Raw genomic sequence first — 15,412 nt, 5'->3', positions numbered from 1 at the left:
CAGCTACTTCCCTTAATGGTGTCTAATTTAATTCATTTGCAGGAAGAAACAAACAAAGTGGCTTATTTGCTTTTGATCATGGGTGAGCAAGCGCTGGTGCTGATCACAACAATACATTTTTTATTCAAGGTATTTTTTTTAAGGATCAGTGTCAACCCTCATTCATACTCAAACACAATTTATAATTGGTTGCCCAGAAAGGTAGCTTTATTCTTAGACAATGCATGACAAAAGGGGGAATTTATCCACAAGATTTTTTCTGGGTTTTTTTTGGTTGTCATGCCTTCAAATTGTGATTCATTATGTCATGCTTTGAAAAAAGACTTGCATAACAGGAAGAGATATAAAAGGTGGAGGCTGAAAGAAACAGATCCATCCATTCCTTTCTATGCAGTTGATATTAAATTGGGTGGTCCATAATCAGCTCTATAGTCTTTACAGTTAATTCTCTGTTGTTGCTAGAAGTCTTTCTTTCTCTCAGTGTAAGACAGGTGAGCATGTCATTGGGGAAAAAGTATCAGCATAACAGCTTACCCTGAAAATGTATCTCAAGACTTAGTGAACAAGCAAATAAATGTTACATGATCAAAATGTAGGGGCTCACAGCATCAAAATCAGTAAAATGGCATTACAATCATGTTATGTTAGATTAATAGTTAGAAGGAAAGATCCAGTTGAGAAAAAACTTATTTATACTGATAACAATATTTTGTCTTGTTCTTAGTGAGCTGTAATTTATATTTTGTCTTTTAGTGGGCCTTTAATGACAAAACAATAAATGTAAAATCTTTCCATAAACAATTCAGCATAACCCTTCCTTCCTTCCCTCCTTTCTTTCCTCCCTCCCTCCCTCCTTGCTCTCCTTCCTTCCCTCCCTCCCTCACTGCTCTCCTTCCTTCCCTCCCTCCCTCCCTCCCTCCTTCCATAATGCAAAACCTAAACGAAACACCGTTATTATCTGATGGGATACTTTGGTGTAATACTCCATTTGATTGACAGAAAGTGCTTGTCTCATTTAAAGTGTAGATTATATAGAAAATGTATGAAATTGTTAGGGTTAAGTTGTTATTGGCAGTAGTGAAGGAGATGAAAAAGGATGGGTAGTTATGCTGCTTATCTGAAGTTTCAACTAATGTTCATAAAGAGCCATAATAGAAAATGCAGAGGCTAGATTTAGTTCAATCCATTGAAGTTCTACCTGGGGGACTGACTTTGGAATGTATCCCAGACCAGAGAGACTGGAAACCATTCAGAATTGATGACTGTAAAATGAGTGTGGGGGTCTTTGAGTAGCTGCATAATTACAAAATTATTCACATTTTTTTAAAAAAAGCACGTTAATCCAGAAAACATTGGCTTTTTGGGATAAGTTGAACTGAGGCTCTACAAATTCGCAACAGCCTGCTAGCACTCAAAAGTAAAAACTGGAGGGGAAGGATAGGTGGTAAGAAAACTCACCGGTACATTGGATCTGGATAGTAAAATAATCAGACCTAAGCAATTCATGAACACTAGCACTATTCTTTACATAAACAGTAAATGTTTAGATTTTCCTGTTCACTGACTAACAGCACACATATCATAAACACTGAGCTGTTAGAGTACGTTTCGTGTGTTGATTCACTTTTAACAGTTGTTAGTGTGAAGACAGGAAAAGAAAAGTGGGTGTAATGAGACCATGTGCAGTATGCTGTGAAAACAGAGGCCCTTACTTGGCATAATGGGTTGCACCATAAGGGCCATAAAATTGTGCATGTGTTAGTATCATTTTAATTATTACGGGTGCCACATGTTAAGCAGAATAGCGGAACTACTAAAACAGCTTCAGAATCCTTACTGCTGATTGCTGCATTTAATTACAAATAGGAACATTTGGAGATAGGTCACCATAAAAACCCTTCTGTTGTCAAATGAGCTCAAATCTGATTTTTGTAATTATGCTCTTATACCATGGATCCTGTTGAATAACTGTAGGGAATAAAATTTTAACAAGTGCTGATTAAATGTAGGTACATCTTGCTTTCCAAGATTATTTATGAATGTTCTTTGCAACTTAAATCAAAGTGCCCTCATAGTTGTTTTTGTATTGGTCAGTAACAGATAATTCACATTTTATGCAAATACACTGAATTATTTTACATGACATGAAATATTGGTCTGTCTCTCTACATGGAGAATAAAAGTTGTGGAGTTTCAATTATTCATTCTATTTGCTACAAACTCTGCAACATTCTCAGTACTATTGCTCTAGAACTATATGTTATCCACAATAATATGATAATTATTTTCTCTAAGGCTGAATTTTAAGAAATGATATTTTTATTGAACTCTTTTTATCATAACAATATGTTACAGATGTAACAACAGATGTAAAAGCAAAATAAACATATTAAGTCTTTAGGTAAATGTGACACAATCCTTTGCTTCTAGGGAAATAGATACAAATTGCACTTATTTATTTCAATCTTTCACTTTTACTCTCCTGTTTTAAATGTAAAATTTCTAAAGGAAACATTTGGTAGGTTAGATGATGATGATGATGATGATGATGATGATGATGATGATCACCTATTGAATGTGCAAATGAAAAATGCTGTGACTGTTAAATCATGGAAGCAAAGGTTCTATGAAGTTACACATTGTGCTAATCATAACCTGAGGTTTGGAAATCACAAATGAAGTGGTTGCTAAGACAAAATCAAACAAATTACTTCTTGCTAAGCCTGGACACAGCCATTTTGTGTGTGTATATATGTATATCCTACCATAAGCTGCAAAGAAAATAATTAAAGGGAATATTTCTCCTGAGTTTCTGAGAAAATACGGGCACTTCATGTTTCTGGATCTCTTTCCAAAATTGAGCAATCTTTTTCTTCTAATCTCCTAAAAAGTTGTTGAAGAATTCTCTTATTTTCCCATTTCTGCCTTTTTCCTCTTTGTTGAATTTAAAAAAGAAAAAAAATGCAATCTACAATATAAGAAACATAAGGCTAGATGGTTGCCATAAAGTCCTTTCCTTGAGACCTTGAACCAGCAAAACACATAAGTGGGTAGTTTTCTATTCCATCTCAATGAGGTGATGTACTTACTATTTTAATACTAGGATAGCAATTTGTGGATTCTTCTGGCTTTCCCCTCCAAAATATCACCTTTTGGCAGAAAAAGCTCCTTAATGCTCCTTAATGTATGATGGGATAGTGATGGGCAAGTGTAGCTGGATGCTTAGAATGAGTGGCTTAGCTGCTTATCAGATTGTCCAGCTCACAGACTAAAAAATATGGAAGCGTTCTAGGCCAGTGACACGTCAACTGTCTTTAGTACTCTTCTAAAGAAGAAATAAAGTATAAATGCATGACAGTATCTTCTGATATGTAGAAGGGAAAATTTGTGATTTTCTGTGATTTTTTTGATTTATACTTGCCTTCTGTGTAGCACAGGACTTGTGCCCTCTCAACAGAGTGTTGAACCTATAGCATGTTTTTAAGAGCCTAAGTAAAACTTGAGCACCACTTTGGAAAGTGCTATTCAGAGGTGACCTGGCCAGATGACTAAATTACCTGCAGAAGACAGCTATTTACCTGATGAATCTCCTTGACCTCTAGGAAAAGCCCATCCTACTCATGCCAGCAGAGAGGGCCTATTTTGGAACCTGTTGGTCCAAGATATCTGACTACTGGGATCCAAAAGAAGAGCCTTCTCTGCTGCAGGGTCCACCCTATCTTTCTGCAAGGGAATAAAGTCCTGGCTCTGCCAGTTTGCTTGGGACCAAAGAGGGAGTTCCATGTTGGAGGGGGCTGGCTGCTGATGGTGGACTCCACCTCCCCTCCATGCTCTCTGCTCTCCATCCATCCATCTTTTTGGTAAGCATTTAAATATATTTTCATTGTGTTCTTTTTTCATTGTTTAATTTATTATTGTAAGCCATGTAGCGTAGTCCCAAGGCAATACTGATGGCAAATAAATTTAACAAACAAAATAAATATTTAATCATTCCTGCAGCTCCATGCAGGGCACTTTAGGAGTGCCTCCAATAGCTTAAAGTAATCAATAGCAACAGGGAAGACCTCACTCCTTGATCCTGTCAACTACCATATCATTAGTGAAGTATGATGGTTGGCATTAAATAGTGTTGGGGGGGACTAATATTACAATTGTGTTAATAGTGCCAAAGTGCTTCTCGGTTGAAAGGATTGAATAGTGACATTAGTGTTGCCCAGGGGTTGACCAGCTGGAGGTTCCTTTCATATCCCCTTTAAGTTGCCCCTCAAATGGTACAAATTTATCTACTTGTAGTCACCAGTTTTCAAACTGCTGGTTTGGCAAGAGCTGGAGCGTGTGATGGGAGCTTACCTCATCCCATGGCAACAACTGGGTCTCGAACATGAACCTGCGGCTCTTCAGCCGAGCGTCCTAACCTCATGAAATACCGTGGTCCTAGTATTGGGGGAAGAAGCAAACCAGTATTTTAAAATTGAAACATATAAAGCTAACTTTAACCTATCTTTACTGTGGGCTAATAATGAGAATTAAAGCATAAAAAAGGATTATTGGACTCTAAGACAATGCCAACTAATCACTTTGTAAAGAGTTCAGCAGATTGCTGGCCACTAAACAAATTTATAAATCAAGATGGGCATCCTGTATCCTTTCAAGTAGTCGTGAAATACTACTCCTAACATTGCTCAACAACATTGTTCAGATTATCTCAGGTAGATTGCTGAAAACTATATTTCATTAATATCTAGAATATTGTGTTTTTCAACCCCTTTTTATTCTTTAAATTTGCATTTCTCCAATCTGGTATCTTCCATAATTGCTACATTTTAACTCCTTATAATTCTTAGTCAATTTGGATCAAATTGTAGAAGCCTTCATTTCAAAATTCATTTTAGGTATACTTTTGTTCAAAGGAAAATTATATATAAAGGAATTATAAATTCTTTTTACCTACCATTGTTCCTTCTAAAAATTTCATCCAAACTTTTTGCAGCCATGTCATGACTTCAAAACCTCAATTACCCTCTTATTTAGAGCCAATCCAAAGCTAGTTTCGTGACATGAAAATACAATTTTGCATCTAGGCTATCCTGTAAAGAGTTCAGTCGCATACATTACCCATGAGCATCATTACCCCTCAGTGAATAAACCTCATTAGTGACTTCCAGAATGTAGAAAGGAAGTCCACTAATATTTTGTTGCCTATAACACTGTGCTCCCTCTGAAGAATTCTAATGTTTGTAGAGACAGATGAGTGCTGAGATTTGTTTTTAGCTAATATTTGCTGAAATACATCAGAATCAATGCAATAACCCCCTGGTCATTTTTCTTTTAAAGTTAGCTCTGTTATTTAGCAGCATGATTAAAACCATTGGCAAATGACAGAAATACCATGCCTGTGATAACTGCTGTACAGTTTACAATAACACATTCTGCAATACAATAGCACAGTAGTTTTGTTGTCCATTGAAAATACAGGAGACAAATAATTTGACTTGCTCCTTAATTTAATATACTTATTTCATTTGCCAATCCATCACATCCAGCAGAAATGATGTGTTACATGAGGGGTGTCAAACTTAAAGCCCGCAAGGTCCTTAGATGTGGCCCATGGACCTGCCTGGGTGAGCCTCCCCAAACTCCATTTTCACTGGCAAAAGGGCTGCAGGAGGCCATCATGGCCAAAATTGGAGCCTGGCAGGGCCAGGCGGGTCATATGATCCCCACGGTCATATGATCAAAATTCAGATGCTTGGCAACTGTTCATATTTATGATGGTTGCAATGTCCCAAGGTGAAGTGATCCCCATTTGTGGACTTCTGACAAGCAAAATCAATGGGGAAGCCAGATTCACGTTCCAAGCATATGAATAATTTAACAACTGCAGTGATTCAGTTAACAAACGTGGTAGGAAAGGTCATAAAATGGGGTACAACTCACTTAACAATGTTTGACTTAGTAATATAAATTTTGGCCTCAATTGTGGTCATAACTTGAGGATTACATGTAATTATTAATGATAAAAGTTTTAGATATTTATTGCTTTAGCTTTGTTGTATGCTGTCTAGAATCACTTGTTTGCGACTATAACATTAGATAAATACATAGAATAATAACAGAATAACAGAGTTGGAAGGGACCTTCGAGGTCTTCTAGTCCAACCCCCTGCTCAGGCCAAAAGCCCTACACTATTTCAGACAAATGGCTGTCCAATTTTACAGTGTTGGAGCACTCACAACTTCTGGATGTTAAGTTCCATTGATTAATTGTTCTAACTGTCAAGAAATTTCTCCTTAGTTCTAGGTTGCTTCTCTCCTTGATTACCTTCCATTCATTGCTTCTTGTCCTGCCCTCAGGTGCTTTGGAAAATAGCTTGACTCCCTCTTCTTTGTGGCAACCCCTGAAATAGTGGAACACTGCTATCAGGTCTCCCCTACTCCTTCTTTTCATTAGACTAGACATACTAAATTCCATCAACTGTTTTTTATGTGTTTTACCCTCCAGTCCCCTAATGATCTTTATTGCTCTTCTCTGCACTCTTTCTAGAGTCTCAACATTTTTTTTTACATTATTGTGACCAAAATTGGATGCAGTATTCCAAGTGTGGCCTTATCAAGGCATTATAAAGTGGTATTTTCACTTCACATGATCTTGATTCTACTCCTCTGTTAATACAGCCTAAAATTAGAACTAGAACTGTGTTGGCTCTTTTGGCAGCTGCAGCACACTGCTGGCTCATATTTAAGTGACTGTTCACTAGGACTCCAAGATCTCCACTCACAGTTACTACTATTGAGCCAGATGCCACCTATTCTATACCTGAACATTTGGTTTTTCTTGCCTAAATGTGGAACCTTATTTTTTCACCACTGAATTTTATTTTGTTAGATAGTGTCCAATGTTCAAATCTGTCAAGATCCTTCTATATCTTAAGCCTATCTTCTGGAGTGTTGGCTGTTCCTGCCAGGTTGGTGTCATCTGCAAATTTGATGAGTTCCCCATCTATCCTCTCAATCCTCTTTCCTTTTCTCCAGATTAAAATACTAGATATTAAAAGAAAAAGATAATCGTGACTTAAGAATCTGTCCAAATAGATGTGATAAAGTCTTTTAAAATGCTGGACAAAAAGATCAGTCACATCAACTGAGCAAAGATCATGTTCTAGAGAACTGAAATAGTTACAAAGACAATGGCCCTAAATCCTTGCAAGACAAGGCCACAGCAATTGCAGGTGGATCCTCTCAGATGGGCTTAATGTACAATGGAGGGGTCATGCAGCAGAAAGCATTCTTCCAAGTCACCTGAACTTGTGATACATAGAACTTTGAAACTAATAACCAATGCTTGTACCTTATCTGGAAACAAAAGAGTATTTCAGGGGCTGTAAGTGAGATATTGTCTCTTTCCAGAAATGACCCTTATGAGCTCTTTACTAAGTTGAGAGACCGCCTGCTGCCAATTACCTCCCAAAGACCCATTAGATCACACAGATTAGGCCTCCTCCAGGTTCCGTCTACTAGCCAATGTCATCTGGTCACTACCCGGGGGAGGGCCTTCTCTGTGGCGGCTCCGGCCCTTTGGAACGAGCTCCCCGCAGAGATTCGGACCCTCACCTCTCTCCAGGCCTTCCAAAAAGCCGTTAAAACCTGGCTGTGTCGGCAGGCCGAGGTCGATGAGTTCCCTTCCCCTCTCGAATCGTGTGGCTGTTGGTTGTTTTAAATGCCCTGTACTTTTTGTTGTAGTTTTTGTGTTTCCCTTCCCCTCCTTAGGTTTGTGCGTCGCCTTGAGTCCCGCCGGGAATAGGGCGGCATATAAATAAAATGAACCTTGAACCTTGAACCTTAAGTGAATTTTTAATCACTTTTGGTACAAATCATGATGGCATAACATGAAGAAATGAACATTGAGATAGTACAGGGGTCTCCAACCCACAGTTCTGGAGCTGCATGTGGCTCTTTTATCCCTCTGTTGCAACTCCCTGTCACTGATTGGCTCCACAATTGATAGGGCTTTCAGTTAGGACAGGTTGAGGAAAAAGTACGCCATGCTAGGAGGAGATTCTATGGTGGGGGAACTGGACTTCCGCGAGGCTTCTGGTTAGGACCTTTGTGGGTCTTTGAGTATTTAATGTTGCCGACCCCTGGGACAATGCAAAACCTAGTATTTAATGCCCCAATTGGCAGATACAAGTACAAAGATCACAATTGCCCCCCGCCCCAACAATCCCTAGCCTTGGTCCATGCTCTAGATTCCTATGATCATATCTTCCATAGTGATTATGGAAAAGATTAGAGATGTCATATCAAACAATGTAGGCAGATTTTATTCTTAATATTAAAATTTCAAACTCAGTGATTTACTTTGGTCTTCTAGGAAATAATGGTATTAATGCAGAATAAGACTAGTAGTTGAGATATATTTGAGAAGGCAATCCAACTGGTTCACTACCAGGTGGAAAATTATCTTCAGATGAAGTGTATATAGATCAGCATATTTATGATCCATAGATTCATTTATAAATACATTCCATGCTATTTTCATTATATTCATTTTTAAGACACACACACACCTATTGTGATTTGCTTATTTTTGAATATATTTTCTTTCAAAATATACATATATAAATACATTTTATCTAATTATATGAATTTCCAAATGTATTTTTTTTTCTCAAAATGCAAAATTTGATATACTTGGTACACAATTTGAGCCAAGTACTGTATGATAAAATTGGTAAAATTTCAAATCTGAAAGACAAGTACTTCTTGAGATGCATGTAACTCCAAAAGACAATCAATGGTCTGCACACATTAACAATGAGCAAAGGATGAATTCATTCAGCATTGCCACTTTATGCCTTTCTCAACTGTATCTGTGAATGCATTTCTTGGTAACACCAACAGCATGACAGGAAATTGAGAACTGGCAGATTCTTCTATTTCCCCTCCTTATGGGCTTTTCCCAAAAAATTAGTTGTGCTGATGATGGAAGAAATATTGGAGTAGATAATGCATAAGATGGCATCAATACTAAAGCAGCTGATGATAGAATTACCCAAGAGAATAATTCGTGTATTGAAGAGGGAACAGATGTCAACAGAGACAGCTTGTCTGGTTGTTTGGATGCCTGTTTGAAACATGCATCCAAAGAAAAGGATTTTCAGACAGTCTGTTTTTGAAGTTCCATGTGGCCTGTCCTAATTGTTTGCTAAAGAGGGGTGACATTTTGTTGTAAAATACACTTAAATATAGAGGATCCAGCACTTTTATTAGATTCATCTAGTGCCTCTTTATCAAAATAAAAGTTATCTATACACAGAAAGAATGTTTGTTCTTTTCTCTGTTGGAGGTTAAGAAAAAGAGATGGTAACTTTCCAGATGTGCACACACAGTTCTTTTCTATCACAGTGATTGTGTGTGTGTGTACACACACACACACACACACACACACACAATTCTATACTAACACTTTCAAATGGAACTTTTTACAGTGTCTTAACCTGTTTTACTTTGCACAGCTTCTTTTGGTCACTTCTGAACTCACTTCTACCTAGAGAGAAAAAAACAGAAAGGAAAATATTTTTTTGTTTCTTGGATTCCAGTATGTTTGACCAGCTGTGCTCCCTGACATCTGCTCTGTTCTCCAAAAACTGCAGTCCTTTCTACCAGCCAGTTCATTTAGCAGATTTCTCTCTTAAATCTTGCTTCCTGCTGGTTTTCCAACTGTAGAACCTTCCTCTTTAATATAGACAGTATTGCCCACACATGCCACATAAAGACAATTCCAGAATGCCTGCCTGCCTGCCTGCCTGCCTGCCCGCCCACCCACCCACCCACCCACCCACCCACCCACCCACCCACCCATCCATCCATCCATCCATCCATCCATCCATCCATCCATCCATCTATCTATCTATCTATCTATCTATCTATCTATCTATCTATCTATCTATCTATATCCATCTATCCATCTATCATCATCTAACTAATCTACCATCCTATATCTTTGTTGCAAGGATCTGTTCTAGATAATCTGCATGATTGTTCTCCTTCTGAAATTGTGGGATCATATTAATATGACAAAACTCAACATGTAGTCCTCAATCGAATTATCTACATGGAAGGAAGTTAATAGTGAGGTATCCCAAGGTTACGTTTTAGGCCCAGTACTCTTCAACATCATCATCATAAACAATTTAGATGAAGGAATAGAAGGGGGATTCATTAAATTTGCAGATGATACTAAACTGGCAGTAATAGCCAACACTCCAGAAGATAGGCTCAAGAGCCACATGGATCTTGACAGACATGAACACTGGGAGCTATCTAACAAAATGAAATTCAATGTAGAGAAAAGTAAGGTTTTATAGTTAGGTAAGAAAAACCAAATGTACAGGAACAGATTAGTGAAACCTGGCTCAATAGCAGTAACTGTGAGAGAGAACCTGAAGTCCTAGTGGACAGTCACTTAAATATGAGGCAGTAGTGTGTGGCAGTAGCCAAAAAAGCCAATACAATCCTAGGTTGCATTAGCAGAGTGATAGAATCAAGATCACATGAAGTATTAGTAGGAGATTGGAGGCCAAAACATATGAAGAAAGGTTGCAGGAATTGAGTTTGTCTAGCCTAGTGAAAAGAAGTAGTAGGGTCACATAATAGCAGTCTTCTAATATTTGAAGTGCTGCCACAAAGAAGAGAGGCTCAAATTACTTTACAAAGCACCAGAAGGCAAGACAATGAAACTAATTAAGGAAAGAAGCAATCTAGAACTAAGGAGAATTTTCTTAACACTGAGAATAATTAACCTGTGAAACAGCTTGCCTTCAAAAGTTGTGGATGCTCCATCACTAAAAGCTTTTAAGAAAAGACTGGACAGCCCCTTACCTGAAATGGTATAGTGTCTGCTGCTTGAGCAGGGGGTTGGACTAGAAGACCTACAAGGTTCCTTTCAACTCTGTTATTCTGATGCAAATTTAGCCTATACCCAGATGGCCTTGGGTCACACAGTGCCTTCTTTTGGCAACCATTCCTGGAAAGGGATCGTCTGGTTAGAGTGGCTCATTCTCTGATAATCTGTTGTTGGATTACATTTATGTACTTCCTAAGGCTTCCCTTGATGACAACAACATGGAAGTTTCCTATTGCACAAGGTGTATTCAAACTTTTATATAACTTGGTTTCTTGATTCAAAATTATTTAAAAAAACTATACTGGTACTAAGTCCAATTTCAAGGTGTCGAACCTTGGTTTTTGGTCCAAAACTTGAAATTTCTTTTCATATAAAAATTGCCAAGATTTTGAAATGTACATTTAAAGGTACACAGTTATGCAACAACAAGATGACTGTAGAAATTGCCTCTAAAAAGGTGATCATGTAATCTACTTTACCTTCTTTTAAACAGTAAGCTAAAATATTTATATTCTCCTGACATTTCAGTTTGATTTGCTATATATTTTAATTGCACCTCTGCTATAATTAGTTATGGTTTACGGTATATTCAGATATTCTGTACTATATTTACATTTCTTTGACCTATAATTTATTGGAAGAAGGTTGTACCTAAATGTTTTAAATAAACAAATGAATACTTATATTAAATTGAATTTTGTTTATATTCTGTGGATGCCAAATAGTGTATACTTTTATATTTAGAAGGAAAGTTGCATGTTTAATTATTAAACTTATTCTATAGTCAGTGACGTGCAGTCAGATGAGGCAAGTGGGGCACAGCCTCACCTCTCATCATGAAAAGAAAAAAAACATAAAAGGAAAAAATAAATTTACCGTTGAACTAGTCAGGCAAGAGCTTGCGGTGAGGCTTTAGCCAGCTCAGCCTCTCAGGCGACAGCTGAGGTGAGGCTGAACTAGCTGCTGATGAGACTGCTTAGCTGTTAAAAAAAAGGCTCTTAAAAAGTGACCTCTACTATGAGGCAGGAGAACTGCATGCCTCACTTAATCTGACTTTTTAGGTGTTTCATGATCACTATGTGTGGAACGTGTTTCTTGTACTGAGCGATCATAAAACACCTAAAAATTCAGACTAGGTGAGGAAAGCAGTTCTCCTGCCTCATAGTAGAGGGTGCTCCTTCTTCCTGTAACTCAGCGGCAGCAGGGTAAGTGACAGCCACAGAGCGTGACTCATTCTGGATTACTGATGGTGGAGGTGTGGGTTCCCAGCCTCTTTCGTGGCTTCCTAGAGTGCCGAGAACCTTCACACTCTCCTCTCCCATTAGCCCCAAAAGCTGCTTCTTGACAAAGAAGCCTAAGCAAAGGAGGGCTGGGCGGAGGAAGAGGGAAACCTTAGTGAGGGCTGCTGGAGCTGCATTGTCCCCTGGGTTCAGGGACTTCTTCCTCTCATGCTGTGCTTTGCAGCCACTGCAGCCCCACGCAGACCTCTTCAGGGTGATGGGCAATCTGGTTCTGGGGATTTCTCCCCCCAAAAAAAGACTGAGTGTGGCGCTGGGGACCAGGCTGCGCATGGAGCAGCCAGTGGCTGGAGCGCCCCAAAACAGTGCCAGCCAGCATGTCCCACAAGAAGAGCCCCAAGGGCAAGGGCGGCAGTGCTGTGCCCTCCTCCTCCCTGCCCGCTGCCCAGCAACACGCCGCTGCCAATGCTGCCTTCTCCATCTGCCTTACGAAAGGAGATAGCCTAGCCGAGGCAAATGAGCCTGCCCTGCAGCCTCCTTCATTCACATGTTTGGGCGGCGGCACATTTTGCATGCCTTCAGAAATCCCACCCCCATTGCTCGAACATGTGTGAATGAAGGAGGCTGTAGGGCAGGTTCATTTGCCTCGGCTATCTCCTTTTGTTCTCCATCTGCCTCACGAAACAAGATAACCTAGACGAGGCAAATGAGTCTGCCCAGCAGCCTCCTTCATTCCTTCCTTCTATCAGTGCCCACCAAAGTGTTCCCAAAGCGTTCTCATATCCCAGATTAGGAGATCCCAGGTGATTGCAGACAGAATGAAGAAGAAGAGAAATAAATTCCCACCTGCAATCTCTTGGATGCAACTCTAAGCTATTGTCCATGTAACTGGCTTGATTGGCCAGTGGGAAGAGTCGATTCCAAAAGGAATCTGTTCATCCATTTAGACCCTGGACAGATAAGATTTATCCTAAGCAGACATAGTTTTCATAGGGTTAAAACAATCCCCTTAGTTAGTTGTATCAAGGGGACTTTTGACCATGGGGTTAATTAATCAGTTTTCTGTCCCAAGATTACATTGAAATTGCAGAGAAGCCAAGTAGAAATGAAGCCACTACGGCTGTTCTTTTCCACCTCCACCCCCAACTATATGAGCATATGATAAAATGAGCAAAACCAAATCTACCTTAGACTGGGAAAACAGAAGGATTATTAAGCACAGCAAACATCAGCATGGATAGCTGGGGAGATATATAGGACATGCTTTATTGCAGCTTACTATTCTCTACGATGTGATGGTAAGATATGTCAGATATCACATTTTGGCAAAGCGTTTTCCCTGCTTGGCTGCTGTCACTGTCGCCACATCCACTCTGCATGCTCGCCCGGCGCCCAGGAACCAGCCTGAGTGTTAGTGAGCAGTGGCGGCGGTGGCGGCTACTGCTCCTGGGCTAGCCATGGGTTGCACTGCTCAGCGGGCAGCAACCCGACTCCCCTGCTGCCGTTGAGGTGCTGCAGCACCTCTCACTCGCAGAACCGAGGCGGGGAAAGAACATCGTGAGATGTAGACCCACAGACTCTCATTCCCAATTTCATTGGTGAGCCTAAATATTATGTGTGTGAATTTCACTGAAACCCGCCTTTTAAAAAGTAATTTATTCATTTATTTAAAACTATTCATCATTTTCACCACTTAAACAATACCAAAATATGTTTTTAACTTGTAGGATAAAATAGTAAATAATAATTATTATTTATTCATTTTTATTTACACTGTCCTACCTGTTCAGAATACTTAAGGTGGTTTCTAACAACATCCCCTCACACACAAATGCAAAACAGTTTCAACTGGCAGAGAGCAGAACATATGTGTGTAGAGTAGACCTAGGAGCTATAAGGGAACATGGATGTAATCTAGTCCAAACCCTTCCCAAGGCAGGAGTCCTTCCTTCTCTTTGAGAGCTGTCAGTGGCAGTCTGGAAGACATGATGCAAATGGTGTGTGTGTGTGTGAGAGAGAGAGAGAAAGAAAGAGAGAGAGAATGAAATAATAAGAAAGAAATAAAGTTGGAGAGAGAGAGATAAGAAAGAAGGAAGGAAGAGAAAGAAAATAATTTGGGGAGAGAGACACAAGAAGGAAAGAAGGAAGGAAGGAAAGAAAAAGAAAGGATGAAAGGAAAGGAAGAAAGAGGAAATGAGGAAGGAAGGAAGGAAGAAGGAAGGAAAGAAAGAAAGAAAGAAAGAAAGAAAGAGAAGAAAAAAACCCAAAATTTTGGTTGCTAAGCAAGAGTGTTGTTAAGTGAGTTTCACCACATTTTCCACCCCATCCAGTCACCTGGCCGGCAAGCCACTCCCACCCAGTCACCTGGCCGGGAAGCCACTCCCACAAAGCAGGCCACACCTACAGAAGAGGCTCTAAAATATTTTGAAACCCACCACTGTGTCAATGCCTCACCAGCCATAAACCTCACCGCACATCACTGTCTATAGTGTATGCTAAGAAAGAGAGTCACATGTTTTGTTTTCTTCATTTATGACTACTGATTAGCAATGAGAAAAGAGCCAATGTTGTGTACCAGTTAGAGTGTTGGACTAAGACGCTGAGAGACTTTAATTAACATCCCAATGGATATTTAAATGCCATTGGATATGAACTTGCACAGTCATTGGCTGAATTATACTTTGTACTAACCATAATTTGGTCTATTAGGGTTTGGCTCAATATGTTAGATGATCCAACTATTAAATAAGTAAACCATAGTTTATGGCTATATGTCACATTTATTTAAAACCACTTTTTATTTCAGTATAGTTTGCCAACCATAATCCCTGGGAAGATAAAATAATAGTTTTGTATTCATGTGCACCTGAGTAGCAGTTAGAGAATCATGCAAAGTATCTCAAATTATTGGAAGACGAACAAGATGCATGTAATAAATAAATGAAACCCCGGGGCTAACATTGGCATACCTGATATGAGCATCTCATGAGGAAAATATGTTCTTATACATGCATAACACTGAACTCAGAAGGATTTCATTCTGATTACATATTCACAGAATGGGGCTGAACATCTTATGATGAGCATGTAACTACAAATAATTATTTAATTATTTCAATGTCATGATAAATTATATTAATCCATGCTTTTGGTTTAATTTTATGAATGTATTCATTTCTGTATAAAGAAATTTACACACTAAGTCATTCTATAGTCTTTCTGTACTTTTTATTTCTTACTGCACAGTTTCTGTACTTTACAAGTGTAGA

General features: G+C 39.0%; 1 long non-coding RNA gene across 3 annotated transcripts in view; it reads right to left on the bottom strand.

The window, feature by feature from the left end:
• LOC116512411 overlaps positions 1-15,412 on the bottom strand; it is a 163,097-nt gene that overhangs the window by 35,745 nt on the left and 111,940 nt on the right. For 2 of the 3 annotated variants that reach the window (XR_004255881.1, XR_004255880.1), the window contains exon 3: positions 4,351-4,434. This is a non-coding gene — a long non-coding RNA (uncharacterized LOC116512411). Of the gene's footprint in view, positions 1-922; positions 2,569-4,350; positions 4,435-15,412 lie in introns of those variants that run through there. The other variant, XR_004255882.1, reaches the window with a different exon arrangement.

The sequence above is a fragment of the Thamnophis elegans genome, chromosome 8 (assembly GCF_009769535.1).
Source record: "Thamnophis elegans isolate rThaEle1 chromosome 8, rThaEle1.pri, whole genome shotgun sequence".
In the NCBI taxonomy this organism is placed as follows: domain Eukaryota; kingdom Metazoa; phylum Chordata; class Lepidosauria; order Squamata; family Colubridae; genus Thamnophis; species Thamnophis elegans.
Note: the sequence above shows the minus strand (reverse complement) of the source record. Positions and strands in the feature narration are given on the sequence as shown.